Source organism: Nomascus leucogenys, chromosome 5, assembly GCF_006542625.1.
Source record: "Nomascus leucogenys isolate Asia chromosome 5, Asia_NLE_v1, whole genome shotgun sequence".
NCBI classification, from domain to species: domain Eukaryota; kingdom Metazoa; phylum Chordata; class Mammalia; order Primates; family Hylobatidae; genus Nomascus; species Nomascus leucogenys.
In genome coordinates, this window is record NC_044385.1 from 78,113,122 (window position 1) to 78,134,472 (window position 21,351).

General features: G+C 47.2%; 1 protein-coding gene across 2 annotated transcripts in view; it reads right to left on the minus strand.

The window, feature by feature from the left end:
• Window positions 1–21,351, minus strand: part of TMEM272 (transmembrane protein 272) — a 117,993-nt gene that overhangs the window by 96,011 nt on the left and 631 nt on the right. The gene's annotated exons all lie outside the window — the stretch shown is intronic.

Sequence of the window (21,351 nt, forward strand, 5' to 3'; positions counted from 1 at the left end):
TCCCAGCTGACAGAATGATAAGGAATAACAAATCATTGTTTTAAGTCGCTAAGCTTTGGGGTCATTCATTATGCAGCAGTAGCTAACTGAAATACCTGCCACCTTACCACTTTGGTGTTTCAGTATCTGTTGTCTGAAATCATTAATTTGGGTGCTTGACTAAGATTATGCCCCAAGGTAAATTATGATAAGTAATTTTATAGCTAAAATATAAATTTTCTGATTGACCATTGCTTCATTGAAGAGATATTTATTAAGCTCCTCCCAAATGAGGCAGATTATGCTTTTTAGGTTAACTCCTTCCAGGAAAGGGCTCACCTCTGCCTAGCATGATCCTCAACTGTCCCACGCACAACTGAAAAACACTAATCTCGTCCCCAGAAGATCCAGGGCACTTAAAACAGTGCTGTCACATAGAGAGTGCTCCTCTTACCTGTCCGCCAAACGTACCTGCTCTGTGTCCGCTTCTGAAACACTGGCAGTCCTTCAACATGGATGAGGCCCTGCCCTGCAATGAGCCGTCACCTCCCGCGCATGCACATATCTTCTACTCATCCGGAAAGCTCGCTCCTTCAGGAGAAGAACCAACTACCTACCAAAATGTCCTTCACGTACTAGATGTTCTATAAATATTTTCGCTTAATTGGTTTCTGGAGACTCTGGGTTTTTTGTTTTTTGTTTGTTTTTGCTAGGCACCAGTTGGCTGCTCTAAGTCTGGGCCCACGCTGACCTGACAATGGGTGTTCACATTGAAACAGAGATCAAATCTGCCACTCCCCTGCCCACAGCCTCCACTGGCTTCTAAACTTGCCTGAGACAGAGCCTCCCGGCCCTCCATGCACTGCCCAGCTCCGTCTCCTCCTCTCCGACCCGCTCCCTCCCACTGCTCTGCTTCTGCCTTCCCCTCCTTGCCTTTCCCTGAACACAACAAGCCCACTGCTGCCTCGGAGCTTTCCCGCTTCTGTTTCCTTTGCCTGGACCACCCTTACTTCAAGCACCCACATGGCTACACCCTCAAGGATCTGTCTGAATGTCACCTGTCAGTGTGGCACCTCCCACCCTCACCCTGGCCTTGCAGGCTCTATCTCACTTCCTTCCTTTGTCTTTCTCCATAGCTGTCTTCCTCCATCATGGTCTGACAAACCACAGATTCATCTATTTGCTGATCATTATGTAAAGGTCCAAAATGGCCAAGATGCGGCGGTTTTCCCTGTTTTCCCAGTCCCGAGGACAGTGCGTGCGGCAGGTATTCGGTAATTATTAAGAAGCGAATGGACACATGAGAGGGAGGCAGAGCTCTTGGGACCTGTTTCCCATTCACACTTGTTCTTTGTGCTGCCACCTGTGGCTGTTCTGCAAACAGCCTTCTCCGTGTCATGTGGGGGCAGCAGCCTCAGGAGCACCGAGCCATGCCTGGCACATCCTCCACAGAGCTCCCAGCCCACAGTACATTCTTGGGAAACTGATCTCTTACTAAAAGCTGTGGGGGACTGGAGAGAGGGTTTACATGGTACACGCTTTGGCCACACTTTCCAAATTTCCCTCTAAACGCCTTTCTCTTTCTTTCACTAAACTTCCTCCCTAATCATTGCCAACTTGTTTCTCTAGGACCACTCCAAGAAGCCTCGCCAGCCCCTAGACCCAGTAGGTGATGCTCCACAGCTCCACATGCCCCAGACATGTGGGCTACCAGCGGCACTGACCTCGGTGTCTGCCCACTGACCCCCTCTCATCCGCCCACCACGGCCTTGGAAGCTCAAGGGCAGGGACAGTGGTCCCCATGTCCAGTGCAGTCCTGGCACATAGTTCACATTTAATGAATGCTCACTGAATGGATGAATGAATACATATATGAATGAAGCAGAAGAAATATTTAGGAATCTGAAAAGTTAGACGGATGGAAATGACAATAGAAGGAGCTTCAGAGTTAGAAAATTAACACTTGTGAACCCAGGATTCTGCCTGCCATTCAGGACTAACAGGTGTCCACCAAACAAAGCTTTCCAAGGAACGCAATTTCACAGCTTCACCACTTCCTCTTTCTGGGCAAAGCCTGTTAATTCACACACCAAATTAATAGATGAGTGGGCAAACTGCATTCTCAGGGTTCAGTCTGTGCTCATGTTGTCCTAAAGCTAATGCTTCGCGTGGAATGCAGTTGAGGTCCTCGAGTTGAAGGTGAAAGCTCCTCCCCCTACTCTTAGACATCCCCTTCCCCCAAACGGCAGGGTCAGGAGCTTCAATCCCTCGCATAAAAAAATTCTACTGAGATACACTGAATTTTAAACAAATAACCAAGGAGCTAAGTGAGGCAGTTTGCTTTTACCAGTGGCATTTTGAAATTTACCAGAAAGGTTTTTAAAAAATAGTATTGGCGCCAAAGAAATGGGAGGGGTGCTCCTGAAAAGGGCAATGCAGCAGAATGAACCTCTTGGAATGACTGTAATTATATTGTCTCCTTGCTCTCTAAGCCAGTGACAACGTGTGCTTACTGGGCTCTTCCCTGATGAGCAGGCCCCTCAGTTCTCTTTTCCTGGATTTGCAGCTGCATTGCAGGCGCAGCTTAAAATAACCCAAACCCAGGCCAGGCTGCAACTGATGTCGGACACTCTAGGCTACAGGGCTTGGGGCAGCACCACCTAGAGTCTGCAGCTATTATGGTGCATGTCCTTCTGGAGGATGCTAATGACCAGGAAGTCTCCAGAGGACTGGGACAGCCAGGAAATACAGCCTGCCCGCATCTATTAGCCTTTTTTCCTGGAAAAGATGTATGCAGTACAAACACCTGATGCCTCTGGGAAAGAAATACTGCTACACATGCTCTAAAGATGACAAATAAAATCACCACAGCCTGTTGTCATCAGGCAGGCCTGTGGTGATCAAGCAGCATGGCTGGGATTTTGGGTGCATTTGGGAGGACCCAGGCAGAAAGAGAATGGCAGAGGCTGTCAGCCTGCTGCACAGCTGCAAACACATTAAGAGAGACAGACAGGCAAAGCTGACATCTGTCAGGGAACAATTAGCTGCCATCAAGCCCTTACCTCTGTTCAGCCCTCTGCAGGGTGTGAGATGTTTGCAGATGTCCTTCTATTCTAACACAGTTTCTTCTTCACACATATTGAGAAAAAAGGAAGCTGAGAGTACATGCTGCAAGAAGAAGTCACTTGATTCCCAAGGTCAGTTTAGCTCAGGAACAACAATCACCAGTTCCACGGGTGCTATGGGCCAATGCATGCAGAGTTGGATCCTGTAACTTGTCATATAATGCTTCATTTAATCCATGAATAACTCGATGAGGTGGGTCATATTAAGTTTGTTTAATACACAGGGAAACTGGCGCTTAGCGGGGCTGAGCAGCACTGTCACCAAGGTGGAGAAAGCCAGGCAAGTAGAGGTCAGCCAGGTATGTCTGTCGCACTGGAAACGCCAGTGCTCTCCTGCTCGCCTTGCAGGTCTTGAGACTGACTGCAGCATCTCAGGCCAATTCAGGGAACAGGGGACAGGCAGCTCCCACCTGAGGTGTAGGGGGCTGGAAGGGACATTCCTCTTGGGGACCCAGAGCTGACTCCTGGGATTCCCCACTTAGCCCACCTGCCACCATGTAAGGCCGGCGATGTAGCTGTGAGTTCAGCCTCTGACTCTGCTACTCTGGGCAAGTCCCACAACCTCCCTGAGTGGCAATGGTTAATTGCACTGTCTGAGAGCTGGCCATAGAGCACATTAGCTGAGAGATCCTGGCTCCTCGGAGTGTGGCCCACAGAGCAGCAGCCTCACAGCACCTGGGCACCAGCCCACATCTACTGAGTCAGAATCTGAATTTTAACAAGACCCTGACTCCAGGGGCACATGTTAGAGTCCAAGACGTCCTTTTGAGGCCCACATTTGAATTCCGGCTTCAAATCCTGGCTTGGCCATTTAGTGGCTGTGATTTCGGCTGTTACTTAATTACTCTGTCAAGAATCAATTCAGGTTTTGTGGGCCTAAATCTTATACAATCTGGAGTATTTTCCTTAAGAAAAGAAGGATATAAAATTACAAATACAAAATTAGGTACAAAACTGATGTTTAGAATGTAAAGACTTCACGGCAAATTACAAATATTGAAGAGCTGGAAAGTACCGCAAAAACAGTGAACAACACAGAAAAATCATTTCACGTTTTTATCAACCAATACACTTCTGCAATACTTTTATCCTGTGCTTTGGGGCTCTGACTGACTCTTCATCTGGCTATGATTTTATAAAAGATAATTCAGCCTTTTCCCTAGCAAGGTTAATAGAAATGTTTCATTATCGATAGTTGGAATGTGTAGAATATGCCACTTCACGCATAGACATACTCATTAGATACAGCACTACTATTGATTTCTGCCCTAAAGATACAACAGCTGCAGTGAATTGTATTTCTTGGAATTGCCATTGAAAAAGAAAACAATGCATGATGTGCTTAAAAGTATATAGGCCACATTAAGCATGTTCCTGACAAGAGAGACCTTTGTTGATGAGAATTGACTCTGCTAACAATTTTACATGTCAGATAATTGGGAGAATTCTCCAGAGTAGCTTTGAACTCCACATGCTACAGATCTGGGGTTCCTCTACTGTTCATGTTCCTCTACATATACGCAGAGACACGCCCCTGTCACCATGCCCCTGGGTGAGTCAGGAAGTGGACACTGGGAGTAGTCCTGGGTCCTGGAAGTCATTCCTATACAGGGAGCACTTGATACACAGAAGTGGTAGCAAATCATCTGAATAGATCTCGCTCATTCAAACTAATCGGATCCCCAACTCAATGACTTTTTCCCCTTAAAATCACTGACACTTGGCAGGGAGCAGTGGCTCATGCCTGTAAATCCCAACACTTTGGGAGGCTGAGGCAGGCGGGTCACGAGGGCAAGAGGTGGAGACCTTCCTGGCCAACATGGTGAAACCCTGTCTCTACTAAAAATACAAAAATTAGCTGGGTGTGGTTGTGTGCACGTGTAGTCCCAGCTACTCGGGAGGCTGAGGCAGGAGAATCGCTTGAGCCCGGGAGGCAGACGTTGCAGTGAGCCAAGATCACACCACTGCAATCCAGCCTGGGTGACAGAGGGAGACCTCATCTAAAAAGAAGAAAAAAAATCACTGACACTTAACACAGGGAACGTGTATGTGCTGGAGCGGACATCGGCATGAAGAAACCTATCTTAACCAATGACAAGTGAAATATTAGTAACTAACTTTGCAAAACTTGCAAAACACATGACCAAGAGAACCCATGGCTGGGCCCCTTCCAGAGCCTGACAGGGACCTGTGCATTACAGAAGCCTTGAGGGAGAAGCTTCAGTGAACAGCCCAGTGAATGGCCCAGTGCACGGCCCAGTGAATGGCCTCTGTACTGTGGTCTCAGTTCTTTCTCCATGAAATAGCAAGAACGATAGTATTTTACATATGGGCTGTGTGAGAGCTGGGGAGAATAGATATGTAAAAGGTTTCTATGTACTTATCAGGGTGCCTGGCATATATTTAAGGTTCAAAAAGTGGTAGCTATCATCAATGCATTCTTCCCTTGTTGAAAACGTCTTATTTTAGTCTGCATTTTAGTTCAGAGAAAGGAGCCACATGGAGCCAGGTGCTGGCTCGGGTTTGGCCCTTCCAGCCATCCAAGCATGGACCGAGCCCAGCCCTCCTTCCTAGGTTTGCATCCCAGGCATGGCCTGGTTCCCTGGGGCGCCATTGGCCCAGAGCCCCTCAGGGTCACCTCAGGTCAGTTACCCAAGAAATCCTTAAGTTTCATCTTTTAAATCATCCACCTAAAATTTATTTTACCTCAGGGATTTTTCTTCTGAGAATCCTATTTAAACACACTCTTTCCCCCTTCAATTAAACCAGCAAGAATTCAGCACCCTTCTACCCCTTCAACTCTTCCTCCACCCCCTGAGCATTCCTATGCATCATTCTCCGGCATCATTCTCACTGCATCCTCAGGCTCTGGGAAGCTGCGTGATCACCTGAGGTGATCCAAACTCAGGTCTGTCTCGCTCACCCGTGTTTTCTCCATTCCCTTATGCAGATAACGAGTAAGGCCCGGTTAACACTAACCTGTGAGCTTAAGCCCTAGTTGCCCATCTGCTGACCAGACGGACTCTCACTAAAGAGCATGAATATGACTTACGAGTGCCAGCCCACCCACCTCCTAGTCCCACACTGCACCTGCAAACATCACCAAGGAGCTTCACAGGGCAACTGTTCTTTCCTCGTCTAAGTGACTTGCCAGTGGACCAGGGACATCACAGGTCTCTCTTTCTCAACAAATGGCAGCAGGTTGGTGGGGACGTGATGCTGCCAGGTGAAGGAAAGTTTTATTAAGCCTGAGTAAAAGACTGGGGGCAGCTGGGGACAAAAAGGAGTTTGCCCCAGAGAGGGGTGCTCAGGGAAGGAAAGAGGGAGAGAGCAGAAGCAGGAATTCCAGAGGAAATAATATAATTCAGGAACAAAGATGGACAGGCACCCCTAGGTTCCTGAATCTTCCATCTTCTGCCACCGCTGCCCTGCTCACATATCCAGGTACCCTTACACACCTGAGCCAATCCAGTGAGCTGTTTTCTGGGAGATGCTAGGGAAACCTACATGCTGCTGAGGACTAGTGCTACCAGTGAGTCCTGCGGTTTAAGGACGGTGTTCCTCAGGGGCTGTGCAGAAGGACTCTGCGCTAAAAGCAATTCTGCTATTTACTAAGTATGTGTTGGGCAAGTTACTTAACATCTCTGTATTCATATTCCTGAGCTGTAAAACGCGTTGATGGGGCTTAAATGAGATGACAAAAGTGCCTGCAGCAGCCACCCGATAAATCACAATATCATCACAATCCTGGGTTGACCCCAGTCTCTGCCCCCAGGGAGTTCCGAATTCTCATGTCCCAAACTGCAAACTCAGTGTCCTCCGAGAATGTCGCCCCTCTCCTCCCACCTCTAGATGTTTCAGTAACTTCCTTCCTGTTTATTAGAGAGATTCACCCCAGTGTCCTCTCATTCCCTTCTGTCCCTCTGGGAATTTCTTCCATCAATTTTGCTTCCTTTTTCATACCTGTCACCTGAGCTTCCAAATATTGATCACTCTCCATCCTAAAAATATTTCTGTGCCTCATCCCTGCATGCTCAAAGGTGATCTTCCTTCTCCTCTTTGCCATCACAGTTCTCAAAATAATGATTGGCATTTCTTGAATGTTTCTCTCGAAGGCCCTCTGTGAACTCCAGCAATTCCTGTGCCAATTGCAGCAATGCCTCAGGGTCAGCACTTCCTCCTGCCACCTCTCCACCTTCAGCTGTTCACCATCCTGAAACTTTCCTGACAGCCCCTTGGTCCTCATCTCAAGTCATCTGTAACATTTAATGTGACTGACACTTCCCTCTTTAAAAATCTTTCTCAGTGTCTGGATATTTTAGAATTGCACACGGCAGTATGAAGGGGTGGAAAGACATGGCGTCCGGGATTTACTTTAAATTACTTCAGCAAATAAAAAAGAGAAAAAGAAAGAAAAGGAAGAATAGAAGAAGCAAAAATGATATGGCAAAATCTTGACAATTATTTAATTCAAGATGTTCAGGGAGGGTATATGGGGATTCACTCTTAGTCTCTGTATTTCTACATACAAAGCAGTTGACATTTTCCATGTAATTTTTTAAACTATTTTTATTCATTTAATTAGTTTTTGGAACAAGGTCTTGCTCTGTCATCCAGGCTGGAGCACTGTGGTGCAATCACAGCTCACTGAAGCCTGAACCTCCCCAGCTCAAGCGATCCTCCCACCTCAGCCTCCCAAGTAGCTGGGACCACAGGGACACGTCACCATGCCTGGCTAATTTGTGAAATTTTTTTTTTTTTTTTTTTAAATAGAGACAGGGTTTTGCCATGTCGCCCAGGCTGGTCTCGAACTCTTGAGCTCAAGTGATCCACTCACCTTGGCCTCCCAAAGTGCCAGGATTACAGGCATGAGCCACCATGCCCGGCCCATAATTAGAAATTATTTTTCTTTCCTGGACCTCCTTATCATACATCTCTCCTGGCTCTGCTCCTTTCTGAGACCTCCTCCTATTCCCATCTTTTCCTTCTCTTTCTCTACCTGCTTTGTGAAAAATAAGTGGTTCCCAAGGCCCTTGCTCACCTCTGTGTGAAGTGCTGGTAGCCAGTGCCGAGGCCCGGGTGAAACTCCCCAGCCCACTGATTCACCTGAGCTTGCTGCGAAGGTGAGCCAATGCTATAGCTTTAGTCCTGCCCTCTCTACAAACACCAGACCCACATGTATTTTTAAAAATTTACACATATTTTAAATATGTATATAAATACAGAAGACAAAATCCCTGACCCACTACCCAGATTTAACCAGTGCTGACATTTTGGTATATTTGCTTCATAGTTTTAGAAATAACAAGTTACAAATATAGCTGAAGGCCCTGACACACCTCTCCCAGACCCTATGCTCTTCCCTTGCTCCCCATAGGAAACCACCGATCTGAACTTGGTATATAGCCCCAGACCACGTTTGTACTTTGACCACAGAGGCTGGTGTCTAGAACAATACATAAAACGATTTTTTTTAATCTTCATTACTCTTTAGGTATCTGTCTGTAATTTTTTTCACTCAACACTGTGTTTTCCCCATATTGATACACATAGATCCTGTTGGTTCATTCTGAACGCTGCAGAGGAAATACTTTCTCTTATGACACACATCACAAGTTGTCTGTCCACTTCCCTAAGCGGACGTCTTGGCTGTGTCCCGAGCAAAAGGTGCCATGGTGACCTGCCTTTGCGGGTCTCCTGCTGTGCACCTGCATGAGCATGTCGCTCTCCTCACCTGCCAGCGTCCCCGTGACACTTTCTTGTGCTTGTTTGCTTTTCTGACTCCCCCACTCAAATGCAAGCAGAGAAGGTATTCACTTCATCTCTATGCTATTAGTGCATCATGCCTAAGCTCATAGTGGATTAACATGAAGGAGAAAAAGAAGGAAGGAAAGGAAGAAGGAAGGAAGGAAAGGAGCGAGGGAGGCTTACTATCACCAGGCTCAGGAGCTAAGGACTAGGCAATATGTGGAATTATTTTGTGGAAGTCCAGGTATGATGTTGTAGTGAGGAATCCAAGAGGCATTTTAATAGCAATGTATATGCCTGCAACCAAAGAACATACTCTCAGCAAGCATTTTACCTCTCAGCAGAAAGATGTAAGCTGCTGCCTGTATTTTGCACTGCTCCTGAAACAGGCATCTGATAAAAGCTAGTTACAGAATATTTGGTGTCATTTTCCAGATGAAGGAAACTACATGGTCTCAAGCCAGCTAAGACTCGACAGAGAAAAGATAAGACTTTGACAGTAATTCAGCCAATGTGTATTTCCACTCCTGCTCTGTGCCAGGCAGCACACGTGAGCCCTGAGGAGGGTCTGGGTAGGGCATGGCCTCTTCACTCCCCTACAATCCACTCACCACATGAAGCAAATCATGTCACGCCCCTCCTTCAAGCTCTCCAATGTCTTCCAGCAGCTTTGCAATGAAGTGTCAACTTCTTGCTCTGCTGGTCTCTTTGAGATCTGGGCCTGTCCTTCCTGCCTCCCTCCGTCCTACCCATGTGCACCAGCGCTGGCCCTCCCAGCTGGGTCCCCTCAGGGCTTTCACACTCACAGGGCAGCATCTTCCCATGGCAATCCCCCTCCCTACCTCTCATCACTGCCTGCTCTACCCTGCTGTCCTGCTACAGTGTCTTCATGGCACTTTCCACTGGCAGAAATGACAGGATTTGCCTATCATTGCTGTTTCTTTGTTCCACTAGAATGTAAACTCATGAAGGACAGGAGCCTTGTTTGAATGGTTTCTTGGCTGTAGATCCCTCACCTACAATTGCAACAGTCACCTAATGAGTATTTGTTGCAAGTGGACTTCCGGTGGCCTTCAGATTCTCTGCCCCGTCATGCCTGAGGCCCAGCTGTGAAACTGCAACACTCCTGCACCCCAATTATGGATTCCCCTTAGGCTCAAACTCATTTCATTTTGCTTCTGATAACTGCAATTCACAGTTCTGCGACGCCTGGTGGGAGAGGAGCTAGGCAGAGAGCTCGCTGGATCAGGAGGCAGCCACTGAGTGCTGACCCTGGTCAATACGCAGACATTGATCTGAGAATGGAGAAGCGGCTGCACATTTCTCAGGCTGTCAAGTACCTGCAGTGACCATGAGCAGTAAGGGGTGTGGCAAGAGATGGGGCAAGCCTGGGTTTTCCTTCAAGACCTGGTGCAGAGCAGGTGTTCGGATATCTAGCAGGTTTGCCTCTCAATCCATAAACCTGGGTCTCTAGTGAATCGCTATTCCAGCCTCTAATTCCACTGGGCTGGAAACTACAGATTGGTTGTTACTGGACTCCAGGAGGCTCCCAAAGTCTCACAGGAATCCAGGAGACTTAAATGATCCAAGGGCAGGAAAGAAGGCTGCTCATCCCAGCCTAGCAGCAGATTTGCTCCTCAGTCTTCAGTGTCTAAGCTCAGAGCAGTTCCTGCGAGTCTACCTCCAGGCAAGGGAATCTACCGAGGTGGGGCACCCCTGGGGGCTGTGCCTCTCTAAGGCACACCAAGTACCCTCTGCCTCAGAGCTCTTGCTGTCAGAAGCCCACCTGAGCACACATCCAGGCAGCACCTGTCCTTTGCTCCCCCAGGCCACAGGGGAAGCTCTGGGCAACTCCTCTTCCAGGACATTAATGCAGCATAAGGGGATAATGGTCTGCTCTACCTTCAAGCCATCGGAACTTAAGGGGCTCACACATCTTTCTCTCACAGACATGTGCCCCCTGCTCTCCCCGCTCTCCCACTCAGCTGGGGAGCAGAGGTCCAAAGCATTTTCTCAGAAACTCAACCTGATGTAATCTTTCTCATATTCTTTCTCATCAGTGTCCCTCCCCACCCAGTGTGTGTGTGCGTGTGTGTGTGTGTGTGTGTGTGTGTGTGTGTGTGTGTGTGTGTGTTGGGGATACGTGGGTTGGTTCAGCCTGATCATGCATTCTCTCCACTCTTTCCTTTATACATGTGGGTTGTGCTATTTAAAACATAACCGTCAAGACTTAACGTCTTTGTTTTCTTGTTCCTCCCTCACACCTCTCTGCAGGCAGCCCTGGCCTCTTGAGTAGGGAGTGTCACAGGGTGGAGATGGCATATCAGTTCATCCTTTACAGACCATCCAACCGCAGGAGTTATCACTTGAAAAAATGTTTCACAGATCGTTGGGAAATGCTGGGCACATGCCCTTTTCTTAATGACTCACGGGGCAGATAAACACAGGAGGGGTCATCTCCAGGAAAGAGCCCTGTTTATACACTAGTGATTCCCAAATGCACTCAGCTTCAGAGGCTTCTTCAGAGAAGTGTTGGGTGGGCGTGGCCCAGGCTTAGGCTCCTGTTCCCAGGACTGCTGGGTTGTATTTCTATATACAGAGCAGTTGATATTTTTCACGGTAATTTTTAAAATTATTTTTATTTATTTAGTTTTGGGGACAGGGTCTGGTCCTGTCACCCTGGCTGGAGCACAGTGGTGTGATCACAGCTCACTGCAGCCTCAACCTGCCAGGTGACAGCAGTGACTCCTGTGGGACAGGGATCACACCTGCAGAAGAGCTTAGGTGGGTGGATTCACTTCCTGTTGCAGCTGTAACAAACTACTGCAAACTTCATGGCTTAAAACAATGCAAATTTGTCCTCTTACCGTCCCAGAGGTTGGAAGTTTGAAATGGGTCTTATGTGCTAAAATCAAGATGTGGGCAGGGCTGGGTCCTTCTCGAGGCTCTAGGGGAGGATCTATTCCTCGCCTCTTCCAGCTTCTGAGGCCACCACAGTCCTTGGCTTGTGGCCCTGCCTCCATCTCCAATCGCATCCCTCCAACCTCTTCCTCTATCATTGCATCTCCTCTCTGATCCTCCTACCTCCCTCTTAGAAACACCCTTGTGATTATCTGGGGCCACCCACATGGTCCAGGATCCTCTTGCCATGTCAAGACCCTTAATCACATGTGCAGGGCTCCTTTTGCCATTCACAGGCTCTGAGGATTCAGATGAGGATGTCTTGGGGACCACTGTTCTGCCTGCTGCAGGGTGTGGTGCTGGAGGCGTGGAGTGGGGTGTCTGAATCCTCCATCAGAGTCAGGTGATAGCAATGTAACCTCACATGGAGCTGGCTGGATGATTCTTGGACAAGCCTCTGTTGGCAAATCCTGATGAGCCCTAGGCACTCTGCACTGCAGCCTGCCAATGCCAGCAGGGATGGGAGACTACACTTTTGACAAACCAAGTCCAGTCCTAGACACTGAGATCTGGGCTGTGACTCAGTCCTCTCTGCCCCATCACCTGTGATAGGACCTCTCCAGAGGCAGAATGCGATGGGCTGGTGAGGAGCTGCTCTGTGACCTGACAGGCTTCACTGCCACCACAGCCACCTGGGGAGGTGATGGAACGGGTGGCTTGTTAAGGCCAGGAAAAGCAACAGTGTCAGTTGTGCCACACCCACACTGAGATCGGTTGAAAGCCCATGGCCAAGCACCAGACCCTCAGGCAGCACATCTCACAGTGGAAAGTGCCAGCAGCCGCCACTCAGATGCTTTGGGGCTGGCACTGTGGACTTCAGAGCCACTGGTGAGACAAACAGCTCCAAAGCTGCCTGTTCAAAGAAGAAGAAGAGAGAAAAAGAAGGGAGGAGAGAAGGAAGGGATGGAAAAAAGGAAGATGGAAGGAGAGAAGGGGGTAAAAGAAGAAAGAGGAGGGGAGGGGAGGAGAGGGGAAGGGAGGGGAGGAGAGGGGAAGGAAGGGGAGGGGAGGGGAAAGGAAGGGAGGAGAGGACAGGGGGACAATCCCCCAAGCCCAATTAGCCCTCAGCCACCCCTGCAGAGATGAGCAGCTGTCCTCCAAAGCTAGGAGGCACTCTGGTTTCATTGCAGGTGAACATCAACAGAAAATCTCACCCACAGGCAGCAGTTTGGTCCTATTTTCCCCAGGTGGGTACCTGCCTTTTGGCACCCCTCAGACGAAGCCCCTTTGGGGGCTCTATGAATTATCTCGAGTTAATAATAAGCATCAGGCACCCTCAGGGCTTGGGGCTGGGTAAAGAAGAGGAGGAAGGACCTACTCCTGATCAGTTTTGAAAACCACCCCTTCCTCAACCTTTCAGCTACCCTCCCGCCTTACAGCTGCTTCTCCCCAGAGCCTTGCCCTTTAGTCACTCCTGTCTGGGACTGGTCACCTGGTGGCCTTCTAGAGGTTGGCGCCCTACTCAGATGTCATTTGGACTCTCCTCCCCCACTGTTTAAAACAAAACAACAACCAAAAAAACACCCCCTCAGGCCAAGCATAAGTGGCTCTCACCTGTAATCCCAACTCTTTGGGAGGCCAAGGCAGGAGGATCACCTGAGCCCATGAGTTCCAGACCAGCCTGGGCAACACAGCCAGACCCCTTCTCTAAAACAAAAACAAAAACAAACAAAAACCTCTTTTCCTCTTTCCCCTAGTCCCAGAAGAGGGGGTGCTGGGTCTGTTGAGGGTCTTCACAATCCTGCCAGTGGGGTTGAGTCCAGGGATAGGGACCCCATCTGCCCTGTTATTCTTCCTAGGACCCCCACTTCTGCATGCTTGGGGCCACGGTTCAGAAAAGCGGGCAGAGAGGGGATGGTGGAGTCTCCTGAGTTGGTGGAAGAGAAAGAAGAGAGCACTTCCTGACTGTGCCTGCTTCCTTCCGTCCTGCCTGAATTCTGCCTGTCTCCAAACAGTGTGGCCACACTCAGCCTACTCATCCCCTTTCCTGCTCCCCACAGCAGCCAGGATGCACCCCTCACTGCATACAACAATCATGCACCACCTGGACCATAAGCCGTCTCCTCCCCTCCCGAGCAAATCCCTCCTGTGCTTGACCTCACTCAGTTCTCACCCTCTCTGAGCAGCACTCCCAGAAGATCTCTTCTCTGTATCTGACGTAAACTGTATTGTGGGAGGAGAGAATCTGTGGTCCCTCCAGTATGTTTGCGAAATGTGGATTCTATGCTGCAGGACTTCTCAGAACCTTTGATATAACAAGATCTGCCGGCAGGGGGCGAGCCAGCACACGTAAGGACCTCAGGCCCTTGACACCTCTTCCTCTGGGAAGCCTTCCCGGCATTACTAGAGATTACTCCTTTCTAAATTTCTCTTGCACTTAGAAGGAGTGCACCACTGTTTAGCTCTTTCTTAGTTGCTCATTTGTTTTCCCAAAACTCCACTGCCTTCGTCTAGGCCCCCCCAAGCAAAGCAGCTTGAGGACAGGAGCACTGTTTCATACCAGGCTAAGCACCTGGCAGGAACATCACATTTTATTGACTGACTTCTAAAACTGATAAAAACTAGTAGAAAATAGTGTCGGCTTTCTGATCATTTCTCCACTTAATTGCCATCTTACATCAGCAAAAGTACTACCTGTGAGCACTTTCCATAGAAATTGAAACAAACAAGGAAGTGATTCTTAGAACAGATGCTACCAAAGGTGGAATTAACTTTTTTCTTTCCTTGTACTAATCTAGATGGTTTATCAATAGTAATACACACATCCCTACACATCACAGATACACATACACACACACCCCTACACATAACACACAAATATAGACACACAGAGCTATCCCAGACAGCCCCTCAGTTCCGGTAGTTACAGAGATGCATAGAGATGTGTACCAGAGCCTTCCTTGGTAACTCATGCGCCTTCCACACTTCCTCCCACAGCTCGCCAAGGAGAGACACTCTGCCCATTCTGCCCTGACCATGTGGCTTTCCCCTAAACACCCCTTTCCCACCCAGGCCTCTACCTTCATATTCTTCCATGAAATCACACTTCAGTGCCAGCCCAGATGCCACCCTTCCTCCCCAAAGCTGAGACCAGACATGATTTTTTCTCCTCACCAAATCCCTCTCCTAAGACACAGGAGCTCCTTCTGTCATTAGCTGTGTGTGTAGTAGTGTGTTTATGTGTGCAGTGGTGCATGGTGTGGTGCATATGTGTATGTAAATGTGCGTGAGGTTATGTGTGTTGTGCATATGTGTCTATGTGTATGTGGTATGTGTGGCATATGTGTATGTGAGGTGCGTGTGGTATGTGGTGTGTGTAGTGTGAGATATGTGTGTGGTGTGTGTCTATGAGTGTGTGGTATGTGGTGTGTGTGTGTGTGGTGTATGTGTCTATGTGTGCGTGGTATGTGGTGTGCGTGGTGTACATGTGTGTGTCTTGTCTTCCCTGCACTGGTTCCTTGAGGCAGGCTCTGTGCCTTCCCTGAATCCTCCCAGGCTCAGCGTGGGCTCAGGACTCCCCTGGGGACCTGGAGATGGGAGCCCCTCCCACAGTGACCTCCTTGCTGTGGCTTTTCTCTTCCTCACTCACTGTGGATGAAGCCACCTCCAGCTCCACAGCCCCTGTTGTGGTGACTTCCCACTTGCTGGGAGAGGCCAAGCTAATCTAGGTCCCTCCAGGAGATTCGCTTCGTGGGCAGTGGACACAATTCACTAGTCCTCCCCACTGCCGAGGTGAGGGCGTAATCAGAGTAAAGCCATGGATGACATAGGGAAAAGCCCTGGAGGATTAGAGCAGCCTGCATGTTTAGGCTCAGGAAGAAGGGAAGAGCCCGTGAGAGGCAAAACAGGTTAAGGTCCCTTCATGGTTGGGGGTGAGGGGGTGGGGTGTGTGTGTGTGTGTGGGGACAGGGGCATGCTGGGAGCAGGAGGGATGGAATTATCCTCTGAATGCTCTAAGGTGGGACAGGGAGCAAGGATAATTGACACTGATAGCACGAGTAACATTAAAACATTACTAGATCATTCTGATGCATTTATACTTCTAAGCATCATGTTGCACATCATAGATATATACAATTATATCAATTTAAAAAATAAAATAATAAAACAAACATATATATATAAAACACTGTTATTCAGAAAAACAAAGATTAACTGGAGATGGGTGGAGCTTTAAGGGGAAAACAAAGCCCCCAGCCTGAAGCGTCTAGTGCTTCATACTTTACAGGGAACCCCAATAAACCCAAATAAGTGTATCCTAAGTCACAAACAGGCAATATCAGCTTCTTTGAGGTTCCCAGAAGTAACACATGTTAACATTTTTAGCTGGATCTAAGCTTATATGGATTTTGGCATTAATTCCGAACATTAAATAGGAAGAAGAAAATGGAAGTTTATAAAACACCCATATTCCTCCAAAATAAATAAATAAATAGACTATCCCCTCACTGCTCCCTACCCCATCCCGGGAACTATTAATAGCAGGTTATTCTGTGATTAAATTCACACGATGCCACGGCCCACTCGCTGCTGTGATGGAAGTACCATACCACTGTGCTGGGTTTATATTTAGCCCCCAAAGCTGGGTCATCAGAAATAGCAGAGCAAGATTGTTCTATTTTAATCAAAAATTAGTACATTCTTTAGGAATTCATACCTAAAGGTGATGTTATTCTGTCCTGGAGAAAAGGGAAAGATATTTTAAAAGGTTGCTGAAAATGATCGAATTACTGAATACAAGGCAGGTGGGCTGAATGAGATAAGGTCCTGTCTTCTAAACCCAGACTGAAATGCCACATTAAAACTCATCACTTTCCTCATCTCCACACTCTTGTTCACTAGCACCCTTTACACTCACGTCCTCAATCCCCACTGTGCACCAGCATCATTCAGGCGGTCAATAATTCTCATCACTCTTAACAGCAACGATGACAACAGCCACTAGCATTTCTTGAGCACTCCGGATGTGCCAGGCACTATTCTAAGTGCTTTACTCAGATGACCACATCACACCCTCATGGCAGTACTGTGAGACAGGAACTATTATTATCCCCATTTGTGTAGATGAGAAGGCTGAGGCCTCGACTGCACTCAATTGCGAAGAGGTAGGATGATCTGAGGGAGACTGCAGGACATATTCACTGCCTGTTGAGATCGCCTGTGACCACTACGTACCTTACACTTGTGTGTGGGTTTCCTGTGGACTGCCCCTTCCATCCTCCTAGCTCAGGGCAGTAACAAGGACAGTTCTTATCAAACAGATGAGAAAACAGAGGTCTGGAGCAGTTTGTAAAGTGGTCCCCGGGGCTTTGGTGAGGATCTATTTTCCTTTCTTTTTCTTTTTTTTTTTATTATTATTATACTTTAAGTTTTAGGGTACATGTGCACAACATGCAGGTTTGTTACATATGTATACATGTGCCATGTTGGTGTGCTGCACCCATTAACTCGTCATTTAGCATTAGGTATTTCTCCTAATGCTATCCCTCCCCCCTCCCCCCCACCCCACAACAGTCCCTGGTGTGTGATGTTCCCCTTCCTGTGTCCATGGGTTCTCATTGTTCAATTCCCACCTATGAGTGAGAACATGCCCATAAAAAATGATGAGTTCATGTCCTTTGTAGGGACATGGATGAAGCTGGAAACCATCATTCTCAGCAAACTATCGCAAGGACAAAAACCAAACACCGCAGGATCTATTTTCTAAGCTACCAGGGTACTAGCTTTGTAATCAACTGCCGAAGACAGATTTCTGTCCAGGGGTTTGAGGTGGAGTCCTATAGACCCAAACACAGGAGGTAGAACATGGAGCTTTGGAGCCACCAAAAATACTGTGAGCCCCTTAAAAACCTTTTCTTTTAAAAAATGTTCAAGCCTTAAAAAAAGTTATCCAGGCCGGGTGTGGTAGCTCACGCCTGTAATCCCAGCACTTTGGGAGGCCAAGATGAGTGGATCACGAAGTCAGGAGATCGAGACCATCCTGACCAACATGGTTAAACCCCATCTCTACTAAAAATACAAAAATTAGCTGGGTATGGTGGTGCATGCCTGTAGTTCCAGCTACTTGGGAGGCTGAGGCAGGAGAATCGCTTGAACCTGGGAGGCAGAGGTTGCAGTGAGCTGAGATTGTGCCACTGCACTCCTGTCTGGGGACAGAGTGAGACTCCATCTCAAAAAAAAAAAAAGTTATATAAACTTGCAAGAATATTTAACATGAAGCTCAGATGTACATGATGATAAAAAGAAAAACGTTGACTGTTGAGTCATCCTAACATGTACTCTGCACTAAATGCATGTCTGAGGCTCTAAAACCCTGGGCTGCAAGTACAGGTGTTGAATATATTGTAGCATGGAGGTATCCAGTGGCAGAGCTAACCTCCAGCCTCATGCTCTTCCCCTTCCCCCCCGTTTTCCTTCTGATACTTGCAGTTCTAGATGCATAAAAAATGATTAAATTGGCTCCAGCTGCAGACTAGGAGGTTGTTTCGGTCAGATAGACACGGGGTGGCTCTTGAGATAAGCTACACTGTCCTGCCAAAGGACACCTTTCTTGTCCACGTAAGGTGACCAAGGGATGCTGAGGAAGCACAGATTCTCCTCCTAAGGAAAGTACCAGCATTCGCCTTTGGGAGGGAGAGAGAGCTTTCCAGAGGGAGCATAATAGATTACAGGCTTTAGTGCCAGTGCCAAATGGGTTTGAACGCCCCTTCTATGTCCTGGACAGTCAGCTGAACAACCTGAGGCTTGGTCCCATCTGTGGAAATCAGACAGTTATGCAAATAGCTCTTAGTGCCACTGTGAGGAGGGCCAGACAGGCAAGATGAGTGACAGAACCTGCCCAGGCACCCAGCACTCAGCAGTCTGGAGGTATTTGAGCATTGTCTGTCCCCTGACCTGACCGGGATCTGGATCTGCTCTCAACAGGCCTCTCTGAGGCCACTGCAGCACCTCTGTCTCAGATGGCTGCCACTTGGTCAGGTGTTGGTCAACAAGGAGCAGGAAGGCTTTGCTCCCTCCATGTCCTGATGTGGTCCATCCACAAAGGACATCCCTCTATGAAGTCATGTTCACCGGCTTTCCTTTTGGGGCTGGGGAGGAAGTATTTGCCTTTTCCCCCCACTTTCTATATTTCTATGTTTAATTTTTTGCTATAAGTAGTTATTATGTTTTAATTGAGAACAGTTAATAGCCATCTCCATTTCAAGGACAAAAATGTTAAATTTCCATTAATTCTTTTCATTTTAGCCCTTAGATGGTTTTACATCTCTGTTTATTCATCTTCCTGAATAAAGGAGATTCTGGGATTTCACAGCATTACTTAGCATTCTCATATTCTATCCTGTAATTTCAACCACTGTCATTGTCTTCACACAAAGAAAAACAGCAAAGTAGACATCTCCCTCTGGAATGAAAGCCTGGACAATGGTGTTTATGTGCCTGCCCAAGGTGAGTTTGAAAATGAAGAAAATAGAGCAGTTTGATTCCTCCTAGCTCCACAATACCTTCCAATACCAAATCAGCTTCCTCACACATCAAGGTAATCTGCAAAGGGAAACTGACAGTCAGCGCAAGTGGCTGCTCAAAGCATTTCTTTGCACATACGTTCCTTGTTTTTTTTTAAAAACAAAGATGCAATTAAGAAAAATGTACGCAAATAAAAATTGTCTAACTCAACTGTATACATATTAGGAAATTTACCTACTAAAACAGTCATAATTTTTTAGAGCAAAAAAAAAAACAAAACCCCTGAAATTCAAATAATCTCTTTCTAATTAAACTATTTGATTGGCTGATTTTGGTCTATGCTGGATTTATAAAAAATAAGTTTTTATTTTTAATCTTTAATTTAAGAAGTTTTTACTTATTAATCTTCATTCCTTGGTAATCTAGCAGAATAATTTGAGAACCTATTTTCTAACATGTCAATTTCCAGATGTCATTTTTGAAAAAAAATGAGAATTACTGCATTTGTTTATTAAAAAGGTAATCCCATCACAATTCTTCACTAAGGTCTTAAAGACTAAAAGTTATTTGGAATGCTGTGATTTATTCTGCCTGAGGAATATATCAGGAAAATGTGATCAAGTTTTAGAAAGTACCAAAGGATTATAAATCATTCTACTATAAAGACACATGGCCACTATGTTTATTGTGGCACTGTTCACAATAGTAAAGGCTTGGAACCAACCCAAATGCCCGTCAATGATAAACTAAAGAAAATGTGGCGCATGTACACCATGGAATTCTATGTAGCCACAAAAGAGGATGAGTTTGTCTCAAAAAAAAAAGATGAGTTGATGTCCTTTGCAGGGACATGGATGAAGCTAGAAACCATCATTCTCAGCAAACTAACACAAGAACAGAAAACCAAATACTGCATATTCTCACTTGTAAGTGGGAGATGAACAATGAGAACACATGGACACAGGGAGGGGAACATCACACACCGGGGCCTGTTGCGGGGTGAGGGGTTAGGGGAGGGATAGTATTAGGAGAAATATCTAACGTAGATGATAGGTTGATGGGTGCAGCAAACCATGGCACATGTATACCTATGTAACAAACCTGCACGCTCTGCACATGTACCTAGAACTTAAAGTATAACAAAAAAAAAAAGAAAGAAAGTACCTATCTTCTAAAGAAATGGGATCCCTTCCTAAGGTGGTATCACCCTCACTTTTCACAACGGGACATGCACACAACATGAAATTTCTGTACCCAGGCATCTGGAAAAACAGTCAAGCACGCATGGCATGAAGTCCTCCAGGGTATGCTGGAGGGCAGGGCTGGCCATCTAGCTATGCAGTCACATTGAGCCATGAGATAATCACCTCAATGATTCGACAGAGATGTGTAGGTACCAAGAGGTGGATATGCGGGGGAACCCTGAAATATGATAAAGGACTACGCCACCAGCATTTCTCTGGAATCTATGATTAGGCAAGGTTCTAAAGTACGTAGTCTGTGTCAATGGAGACGTCACAATGTCTATTTCCCTTTGAAGGAAGGTGAGCGCATGTCCCAGTTTGCCTGGATAGTCCCGGTTTAGGCCAGTTACCCTGGCATAACTATTCATAGTGCCTCCTTCCACTCTTCAAGGTGTCCTGGTGTGGGTGAAGATTACACTGTCAACTCCCTTCAGGTGTGGCTCACTTACACCCCCCAGCCACCCCAAGATGCCCACAGAGCTTTCCCAGCAGAGCCCACTAGTCAAGATTTTTCTGCTCCTCCTCCTGACCCACTCCCTCAAGGCCAAGGAACCCAAAACATATCCCTCCTGATTGAGATGTGTTTGAGAACAGCCTTTATCAGACACTCGCCCTAGAACAGAGGGGTGCAAATGATGTGGTAATTTAAGCCTGTGTCTGATCCAGCGGGGCAGGGACTTTGACAGGAGCTGCCTTCTAGTGTTCTCCCCACACGCCGCTGAGGCAGGCCTGCATTAGAGAAAGGGACTCACACCAGTGCTGGGGATGGCAGATCAAGGGGGCTCTGCCCACCCTCATTTCCCCTGCTGTTAAAATCTCATCCTCCTCTG